This window comes from Rhyacophila brunnea, unplaced genomic scaffold (genome assembly GCF_057557595.1).
Source record: "Rhyacophila brunnea isolate RB1 unplaced genomic scaffold, BYU_Rbru_1.0 scaffold_8, whole genome shotgun sequence".
NCBI classification, from domain to species: Eukaryota; Metazoa; Arthropoda; class Insecta; order Trichoptera; family Rhyacophilidae; genus Rhyacophila; species Rhyacophila brunnea.
The window spans coordinates 17,610,006-17,621,170 of NW_028233350.1; positions in this window are offsets into that span (position 1 = coordinate 17,610,006).

The window sequence follows — 11,165 nt, forward strand, 5'->3', positions numbered from 1 at the left end:
TCTCGGTAGATTGTTTACAATCTGCTTGAAGCTTGTTCGATGATGACACTGGGCGACTCTACATGCAGATTGTAAATTCGCCAACAAGCAGCTCGTAAAGTAGCTCAATGTCATTGACACTTTAACTTTACTTTTTGATGTTCGGTTGGGTTCGGCTGTTTTCGGCCAGTACGGGAGCAACTATGCAGAGAATAGCCCGCGATAACCCGTATTACACGTAGTAAATCGTCAAAGTTACTTTCAATACCTATAAATAATTATTAAATTATTGCACACCACAGTCAAGTTCTTTGTGATAACATTAGTATTGTTCCAACCACGAGACGATGGCGGACGCGATGTCATTTCTTATGCGAGCAAACGCATCAACGAGACTGAGGCCCGTTATCATATAAACGAGCTAGAGACCATGGCCGCCGACATGGGGTATCACCAATTAATACCGCGGTTACCTGGAAGACAGGAAGCTTAAACTGATAACTGAAACCAGGCATTGCCGTGGTTGAATACCGCCAAGAATTAGAAAGGAAAGCTCGCTAGATGGGCGATTCTGCTCTTAGAATTCAATTTCGAGACCGAACACTGCCCCGGCAGTAAGAACTATCTAGCGGACCACCTCTCAAGATTTCCGCAGGAACTAGCGGGCGCAACGGAAGAGGAATGCGCACGAATAGAAGCGTCGACGAGACGACCTGAAGCTACGGTGATGTTACTAGAAATAGTAAACATCCGGAAGGAAGTGATCAAGAAATAGAAAACCGACCCGCGCACGATGGCATTGGTCGCACGTCTTGGTTCTCCCGATAATGCGGGGAGAAGACCCGCCGGACTAGCCGTACGCGACAGGATGCTGGTACAGATTAGTGATAGGTGGGATCCGAGGCTAATCGTACTAGATGGCACAAGGGTAGAAGTGATGAAGGTGTACCATGACCAGAGCGGGCATCCAGGTGCCGTGGAGACCGACCGCTCTATAAGGGAATGGTACCATTGGAGCAAAAGACGGCGTGACGTCGAAAGGTACGTCCGTAGTTGCGAAATATGCGCCACTCGGAAGAGATGCGCAGTGCAGCCTCTGGCCCCTCAAACGTCACACGTCGAAGCAGTGAGGCTGTGGGAGATCCTATCGTTGGATTTGATGGGGCCTTACCCGACGACACGACGTCTCAACAAGTATTTACTTGTGGTGACTGACATGTTCTCCCGGTGGGTGGAAGCTTTTGCGTTGAGGTCTGCAACAGTGTCGACGATCTTACAGTTCGTCGAGGAGCAGGTTCTGAAACGTTACGGTTACCCGCGAGTGATGCTGACGGACAACGGAACTCAGTTTGATCACCCGAAATGGTGAATGGCGTTGGAAAAGTGGGGAATTAAACACTGGACAACGGCGATTTATATGCCACGCTGCAACCCCACCGAACGCCGGAACCAGGAGATCAAGAAGGGTCTCCGTGTCGGTCTGGCAAGCAGTGACCATGGCAAGTGGGACCTGCACCTCCCGGATGTCCTGTATGATTTCCGATGCTGGAGGAACGCCGCGACCGGGTTTTCACCTGCCGAGGTACTATGGGGGTACCCTATCTGCTGACCTGGTTGGACAGGAAGGAGATGAACGCGGCTGTATCAACAAACCAAGGAGCGTACTTCCGGAACCGGAGTACCGAGTCTACCACCGGCCCGCTGACGTTCGAGATGGGTGACAAGGTGTACACCAAGGAACACCCAAAGAAGAGGCCCGGCGCGTGCGTTGGTCTCGACGCGAAGTGGAGCGGGCCCCATACTATAATCATGAAGGTGGGGCACACCCAATACTTCGTGAATCGGCGTGGGTGGCCTTACAAGTTCCACGTCGACCAACTCCGACGATGCCTCCCCCCTACAACTACAGGACCAGAGGTGACGAGCGAGAGAACTGACGGCCCGGCGTCACCACCAGTACCGCCCGCCGTCACTCCCGCGAGCTTAGGTGACGTCCCCGGACCAAGTGGGCCGCTAGCGACCCCGACCGCGGGAGACGAAGGGCGAGAATCCTACGGAAGTGGAGACGAGATGGAAGGACTCCTGGAGTCTGACGACGAAGACGACGGAATTGGTCCCGCAGCATCAGGGGGGCATTGTCAGGAAGATTGGACCGACGATACCGACACACGTACGTCACCAAGATTCGCGTGTTCAGATGCGCCCGAGGCTGATGTCGGCACCACCGTGCCCGACGGGGACAGGAGCCGGGAGGACCGGAAGAACGCGTTGGATGACATCCTTGACGACGCGCCTTTCAAGTTAAGGCCTCCCAAGCGGAAGTTCCGACTCGCAGGACGCACGGGGAAACGGCACTCGAAGGGGATAGCCCGCTCGACCTCCGAAGACGAACAATAGTGGGTTATTATTTATTAATCTTAAATCCGGAAGTAAGAAGCATAATATTACGTATCACCAATTGTCACATCGACGGACAACGCCCCGTCGAAAATTATTATATGAAATTATCAGAACTGAATATAAACAATAGACTTATGAAGGCGTCCCGACGCTGGCCGGCGCCGCGACGCCTATAGAATAAAAAATCAAACATACTCAGAATTGGTCTTTCGAGAATCAATTCTTCATTCTTTATAACCACAAAATATGTATATATGCAACGTGTCATGTCTTTCATACACGTTACATCAATTAACGGGTTAACGAGATAGTAATTTATTATGTAGGAAGGATATAGATTGGTATTCTGCCAATTTAGGATGAAAATTAACGATGAAGGGTGGAGGCAGACAACGTAGCAAGGTGTGTAGTTGTTCATTTTAGGTTTCTTTTTATGCGTTTTATCACTACCCTCCATTTTGGCATGTGAAATTCTTAACTGTCACTTTATTTTTTAGTTATGGTTTTTTTTCGTATGGGTTTGGGATTTGGAGGTGGATAATTGACACACCGGAATTGTGATGGAAAACGGCGAGTTTATTTACGTTTATATTATACTATATGGTTAAATTTTGAATAATTTAATTCTACGGAGGGCGAAATGTACGCGTTCGCGATTTTGCTGCTCGTAGCGTTCTCAGCGCCATCTTGTGATTTTTTTCCAACGAAACCGTCGTCGAAAAGAAAGCGACGTTGCAAATCTCCAACGGTTAACAAAATTTACGGCATTGCCGGCTGGGCTCTTTTATTATTATTTATTTTCGTAATCAGCGCTTTATTATTTGTTGGCTTTGATACCGATTCGGGCATCTCCAGATACACAAAGACATCCCCAAATGGGGACCATACGGGGGTGTCACAAGCGCACCTCTCCGGAAAGGCCCGAATGGGGATCGGGCGAACTAAGGGCTGATTACGATAGCGTGTGTAACTGGACAGTGCGGCGGCTTGATAAGGAGTGGTTGCGTCTCTATACGTTGAAGGATCGAAGCCCTCCCGGTACGTCGGCGGCTGGAGAGACTCGGATGCAGCACTGTAGCATAGTGGTTCGCGGTTCCCAGGCCTACCATAAAGCTGCTGAGAGAGGAGGGCGTCGCGCCAGCCTTCCCAACAGCGACCGTCCGAAAATCAGTCGATCCCTCACGAAAATGCATACCGGCGCATTACTCGACCCCTTTTTGCTCGCTTGCCCTGCCGTGGCTATCGAATTACACGCACTGCACTGATATTATACTAATATAATATGCAAAACTTAATTTAATACTTAAAATGGCTTTAAAGTTTATAAAAATAATTTTAAAAATATATCAGGGCCCGAAATGGATCGGAACGCCATTCTGCCTCATACAACCGCTCCGGGTTGTAAAATTTTTCACTTCGAGCACTGAAATAACTTATTATACATCGCTTCCAAACACAAAACATTTAAAACTAACTAATCTATGATGCTAATGGCTGCGGATGCTGCTTGGCTGCTTTCCGCTGGTGGAGGCTGCTTTGCTCAGCTGAAGAAGGCCGCTTTGTAGCTCTCTTCATCCTGGTGCATCTGGGCCAGGGCTGATTGCAAGGCTCACAGACACGCTGCTGTTGACGAAGAGGGCTCAAGCGGCTGATGATGCAGGGCATTTGACGCCGTTTTCCCTCGTTGGAGCCAGGGTCTTGCCCGATACACTCGTCCGTGGGCCAAGTTCGCTGGCGGATGCAGTTGGTCGGGAGTACATCGGGAGCCATGACTACGCAATCCGGGTGTTTATGCTCTTTTCTTCACTGGCTTGGCTTTGGCAGCATCCTCTTTCTACTGCTTTTTTATTACTTATACTTTTGTTGAGCGCCACCAGAGGCAAGCCTCTGGATGTTTCTTCCTCGCCGTTTCCTATTCCGGTGTTTGGATCTCAGGGTGTGTGTCCGGGTGAAAGAAATTCCACCTGCTTCTTGATTCCAGACGATCAAAATCAAGAAGCGTAGTCCTACGTTGACTGGGGCCACTTATCACTACCCTCCATTTTGGCATGTGAAATTCTCAACTGTCACTTTATTTTTTAGTTATGGTTTTTTTTCGTCTGGGTTTGGGATTTGGAGGTGGATAATTGACACACCGGAATTGTGATGGAAAACGGCGAGTTTATTTACGTTTATATTATACTATATGGTTAAATTTTGAATAATTTAATTCTACGGAGGGCGAAATGTACGCGTTCGCGATTTTGCTGCTCGTAGCGTTCTCAGCGCCATCTTGTGATTTTTTCCAACGAAACCGTCGTCGAAAAGAAGGCAACGTTGCAAATCTCCAACGGTTAACAAAATTTACGGCATTGCCGGCTGGGCTCTTTTATTATTATTTATTTTCGTAATCAGCGCTTTATTATTTGTTGGCTTTGATACCGATTCGGGCGTCTCCAGATACACAAAGACATCCCCAAATGGGGACCATACGGGGGTGTTACAGTTTCTTTCTTTTATTACTTTTCTTATGTGCAGGCGTACGCTAAATATTAGATATAATTACTTCTTATGCAACGTCATGTCGCAAACATACTGGGGGACGCTCCCCGGCATGTTGTCAACGATTCGCACAGAACAGGTTGCTTGGCTCACAACGGGAAAACTGTTCACCAAACAACCTTGACGAACGATTGATGGAGAGGTAACGCGTGCGACCTCACCCAGTAACGCATTCTTCGTGAGGAGGTGGGGAGTCAGACCACATCTGTCACCAACGACCTGGGAATGATATTTATCTAATCAATATTTGCATTATATAATCTTTTGCCAATACGATATTTTAACTATAGTCCCGAAACTGGGCGAAGTCCAAATGAAAAAAAAAAAATTTTGTTATCCATGTGCATGTGAAGTGTGTCTTTATTTTAGTAAATAATTTTAAGTTTTGCATGTACTGTCAATTGTTGTCGATGCGGAAGCGAGGGTGGCTGCTGGCGCATTGAGATCAGACGCTTGCGGGTTTCGGCTTTTGGGGAGGGGCATTTGTCGCGCACCTAATTCGTAGACCCTTGCGGGGTACTCCCATAAAGAGTAGTGCCGACCCAGCCACTCGGTCTGATCCTAATAGTCAATGTGCCACCGATTATATGACTACGACCCTCGACAAAGCAGAGCAATATATAAATGTATGTAGAAGTCCCGCAGTTTGCTTTGACAGGTCCCAACGCCTCTCAAGGTGAGCTGTGGATGATGTAAGTCGGTCATAAGGACCAAGAAGAGTAATGGTAAAAATGTATATAATGACGACGTAATAATAATCAAACTTACGTAGATTCTAGTATGACAAATAGACATATAACGCAGTAATTAAATTAGAATAAATAAGATGTTAGTAATAGGTATTCCTATAATAGTGATAGGTATTTTGATGTTAAATAAATAGGCGATAGGTATATTAATAATAAGAATAGAATAATCATGTACTGGACTTCGATAATATAATAATAGTGTAATAATAATGAATGTAATATGAATAATGTACCATGTAATTGCAATGATTAGGTATTAACAGTGTGTAGAATGTAGACAGGCATTAATCTATAGAATCATAATGATAATTTTACTATAACATTAGCATAATTCAAACCATAGGATAAATCTAGATGTCGATTAATTATAACATTGTACCGATAAATCAGCCGAAAATCTATCTGAGTCCAAGCCCCATACAAAACATCAACATAGAATCTAAACTCTTTACAAGGAAACCAGTTTTTCCCGATTTTCATTTCATCAGTTTCCATATTAAATTTTCATACACGTGGGAGACTAGTGGGAGGTGGCATCCGCGTCTATCGACCCGCGGATTTTCTCGTGATCCGAAGCGCGGCTGTTCTGTGAACGGCGTTTCCAGATCGGTATTTCGGCAGTTGTCTCCCTCGCACTCATGGGCCAATTCCCTATCTACGATTATTAAAGCCGCGAATTTTCATACAATCAAATCAACAATAAAGACGGCGGTACCGCCATCTTCATAAAAACGCATATAGATCACTGTGCGGTGCCCGTGCCCCCTTCACAGTCAATCTTAGAATCATGTTCCGTAGTAGTCTCAACACGCACCTCTGGTCCCGTTAAATTCACCGCAGTATATGTACCTCCGTACTCATCTGCAAACCACAACCTAATATCTTACACAGATTTCAACAACCTCCTGGACGCTAAAACCCCCTCAACCTTAACCTTAATGCCAAACACCCTGAATGGCACAGCCGCTTAACGAACACCAGAGGGAGACTACTACACAAATTCATCTGCGATAAAAATGCCAGCATAGCTGCACCCTCAGAACCAACTTACTACCCCACCAATAATAGCCACAAACCGTCACTCTTAGATTTTGCTATTCTTATACAAACAGAGTTCATACACGAAACAAGGGTAGTAAGTGAACTTAACTCAGATCACAAGCCGGTATTAATCCATCTAGGTGACCCATCAGATGCGGTCTTAGCTCTAAATACATATACCCCTTCCCAAATCTCATGGGAGGACTTTCAAAAAGCTTTAGAGAAAAAGCTCACCCAACCAACCCTTCTTAAAACTGAAGAATGCATAGATTCAGCAGTCGCGACATTCACGGGCGAAATCCTTGAAGCCGTAAACTCAGCCACCACAGTTAACCAATCAAATTCAACACACCGCCCAGACATCCCACATCACATTAAAGATAAAATTAGAGAGAAAAACATAGCCAGAAAAGAGTGGCAGGATCTCAAGCTCCGCACCTCCAAAACCAAATAAAATAGGTTACACGACGAAGTCAGAAACGAACTCGCTGAATTTCATAGCAATAAATGGCACGACAAAATCAGTAGATTAATCAAGGGCAGTCTTTCATACTGGTCTCTAACAAAAACTTTAAGACAAGATAAACCAAAAATAACCCACCTTCAAGGGCCGAATGGCCCCGTGTATTCATCCTTAGACAAAGCCGAAGCATTTGCCTTGAGCATAGCTAAACAATTTATTCTCTCCGAATACATACGATAGGTCCAACAAGGAACTAGCAGAACACGTACGGCTTGTCACTAGGAAAGCCAGGGCTATTTACAAAGAGAGGTCAGACCCTCCAGAAAATCCTCTAAAGCCGACTACGATTGATGAAATCGAACGCTTTATCAAGCGGCTTAACAACCGCAAAGCCCCTGGTAATGACGGACTATCAAACCAAGCCGTCAAGAACCTCCCATACAGAGGATTCGAAATCCTAACGCAGATAATCAACGCATGCTTAGAACTCCAATACTTTCCAGCAGCCTGGATAGCAGCGGACATTGTACTGATCCCAAAACCCGGCAAAGATCTAACCAAACCAGAAAATCACAGACCTATCAGCCTACTGCCTGTACTAAGTAAAATCTTTGAAAGAGTTATAAAATCCAGACTTCAAATCATGATCGATGAATTAAGCCTCATCCCGGACATCCAACACGGATTCAGAGCAAAGCATTCAAACCATCAATTACTTAGGGTCATAGAATAAATAACCAAATCCTACAACAAAAAAGTCTTCACAACAGGACTCTTTTTAGACATCGCAAAAGCCTTTGACAAGGTCTGGATCAAAGGTCTCATTGTTAAATTATCAGAATCAGGACTCAATAAAGCAATGATCAACATGATAAGCTCATATCTTCGGAAAAGAACTTTCAATGTTAAATTAAACGGTATCAGATCCACAACAAAAACACCCACAGCCGGAGTCCCACAAGGATCCGTGCTAGGTCCCACCCTGTACAACCTGTACACGCGGGACATAACGATTCCCATAGACAGCACCGGTAGCTCTACCATCTTAGCACAATACGCGGATGATACAGCTATCATAGCAAGATCGCACAACCTCAATCACGCCACCAAATTAGTCCAGACCTCGGCAAACCAAATTTCCAATTGGTGCGACAAATGGCGTGGAAGACCTGGCAGCGACGGTGGGATGAATCAACCAAGGGCCGGCACACATATATGTTTTTTCCAAATATTAAATGGCGATTGGAGATAACCAAATATCTGACTCCTGACCATCACACCAGTCAATTTGTGACTGGACACGGTGGGTTCGCTGGCAAGCTCTTTGAGCTTGGACTTGTAAGCCGTCCGACATGTCCATGCGGAGGGGAGATTCAGGATGCCAACCACATCCTCTGGGAATGTCTTAGAATGTGCTCCGAACGGGAGGAGATGCTCAGGTCGGTCCAACCAGCTGTTGGGCCCATCGGGCCGTCCGACTTGGTTGCTACTAAGGCCAATTATCTTGCATTTAAAAAATTTGCGGCGTCTTACTGCGGGCGTGAAGATCTCTTCACATAATTTTTGCTGTCCGTATGATTAGCTTCATTATTTTGTTTTATATACACTAGAATCATTTTTATTTTGATAATTTCCCTGTGCTCTTCTCTCCCCGGCACTTTGCATTAGAAAGTAACTTTAAACTCAGTCAGAGCTCACTCTGAGCGTAGCAACCTTAGTCCTGGGTATCTCCTCCTAGGGCATTCCCGGTCTAAAACTTAACTAGATGCTTCACATCGCCAATGTAGGGTCACGTGATACGCCCGATTAAGACCGGGTGTGGTGCGTGGCGGGTTTTGGTTTGGAGGGATTAACTTCAATGGTGCGACAAATGGCGTATTCAAATCAACCCATCAAAAAGCTCAGCCGTCATATTCTCCAAACGCGTAAACAGAAGACACTCACTTAACGTTAAATTTTTTTTAATGAATTCACACCCCATCCCTTGGGACAAATCGGTTAAATATTTAGGCCTCACCATCGACAAAAGACTCACTTTTAACCCACACATTAATATCAAAAAACGCCAAGTCAAGGTAATAAACTCACGACTTCAACCCATGATGGGTAACAAAAGTAGACTGTCTACGCGAGCAAAACTTCTGCTATACACCGCAATCACTAGACCAAATAATGACATACGCATGCCCCATCTGGGCATATTCAAACCCAAAACACCTGACAACTCTACAGATAATACAAAATAAAACACTGCGTAGAATCACAAACGCACCCTAGTTCGTGCGCGGTTCTACGCTGCACAGAGATCTCAACTTACAATCCATCCACGACCATGTCATGAAATTGTCAGAAAATTTTTACAAATCCATGACAGGCCACCCTAACCCGACCATCCTAAACCTATCAACCTACGAAAAAAGCGACACAGATTACGTCTATAGGCAGTGGCGCACCCAGAGGGGGGGCCAAGGGGCCCTGGCACCCCCCAAAATTATCAGAATGATTTTAGACACCCAATCCCTAATGGAACTGTCAAAAAATTCTCGGTGTCCACCCGAATTCCGGAGTGGTGTAGGTAAAGGCTGACAGGGCTCTAGCCTGGGGGCCCGGGCTGTGGGGGGCCCGGCGTGTCGGGTTGACCAGATAAGTGAGATAAACACACATCATGCATTAGCTTTAATAATAAAAAAGTCGCCTGCGGCGCTATTATACTTCATAACCATGAACTTGTTCAATTATGACGTAATTGTGCAATATATTTTTTGATATATATGTGTCGATACTCGATAGCTCCATTATTAAAGTAAATGTATTAAAAATCGCCAATATTTCACTGTATGAGTACCCTTAATTTGAACTAAAACACAATTTGAAAAACGTTAATGTAGTGTTTCACACTGCCTTTAATGTTCGCGGTAGGTAGGGGGCCCGCCAAATATCCTATCCTGAGGGCCCGTTTCAGGATGTGGGGACCATGGTATAGGTACACCGAGTGCAATAGACAAAAGGGCGATAAACGAGAAATTAGGGTGTGAAGAAGAAAAGATCCTATGGGACTAATTTACATTATCCTCCTTGGGCCCCCCCAATATTAAATCCTGGGTGCGCCACTGTCTATAGGAGACCGAGGGCGATCCTTGACGACAAGCCACCATAGTTCCCCTCACATCCCTACCACAGACTCCCTCAACCCGAGCGACTTAAACCTCTGTTTAAAAACCAACCTTTAAAAAGACAAATACTGATGTTCGACCCCTCCCCGAGGATAAAAAAAAAGATGAAGGCCAACTTGCCACCCGTCGCTATTGCGCGGACGGAAGGAACTTTCCTCCCCTGACTTTTTAGGGGGATGTAATGTATAAAAGATAAAATACTGCTTTGTAAAATACTTTGGGCATAATAAATATACATGTACATAGCTTAAGTGGTATAGTAATTTAATAAATTTAATTCTCATTGCTACCGTGTACGGTGCGCACGGGCGGACCACTTGTAACTCATGCCGCTCGGCCATGACGAGACTTACGTCACGTGGGGTGAACTTATATGTTAGAGTTTTTGAAGACAAAAATTTTGATACCTTATACACCCCCGTACGTGGAATTTTCGCTTGGTTAATTGAAATACTAGAAAACAATACTTTTTAGATTTTGCAATTGTAGTATGGACAGGTACCTACTGCATAACGGGCTCACAGCGAGTTGCTATGACAGCCTATAAATAGTACCCACCGCTCGTAGCAACCGTGTACAAACACTTTGAAAGGGTTTCGGGTAAGTGATTTTGCGTAACGGACAATAAAGCGCGAATTTTATAATGAAACCGTTATTTAAATTTTTACTGCTCGAAACGTCGATCTCAGGGGATGAAATCGCCAGAATCAGATAAAAACCCCTGGATCTTAGATTCGATATTCAGTTTAATTTCGGTTCTAGCGCTGAATCCTTGCCGAATTGTGCACCGAATTCTTCATATAAATCTCATATCTTTGC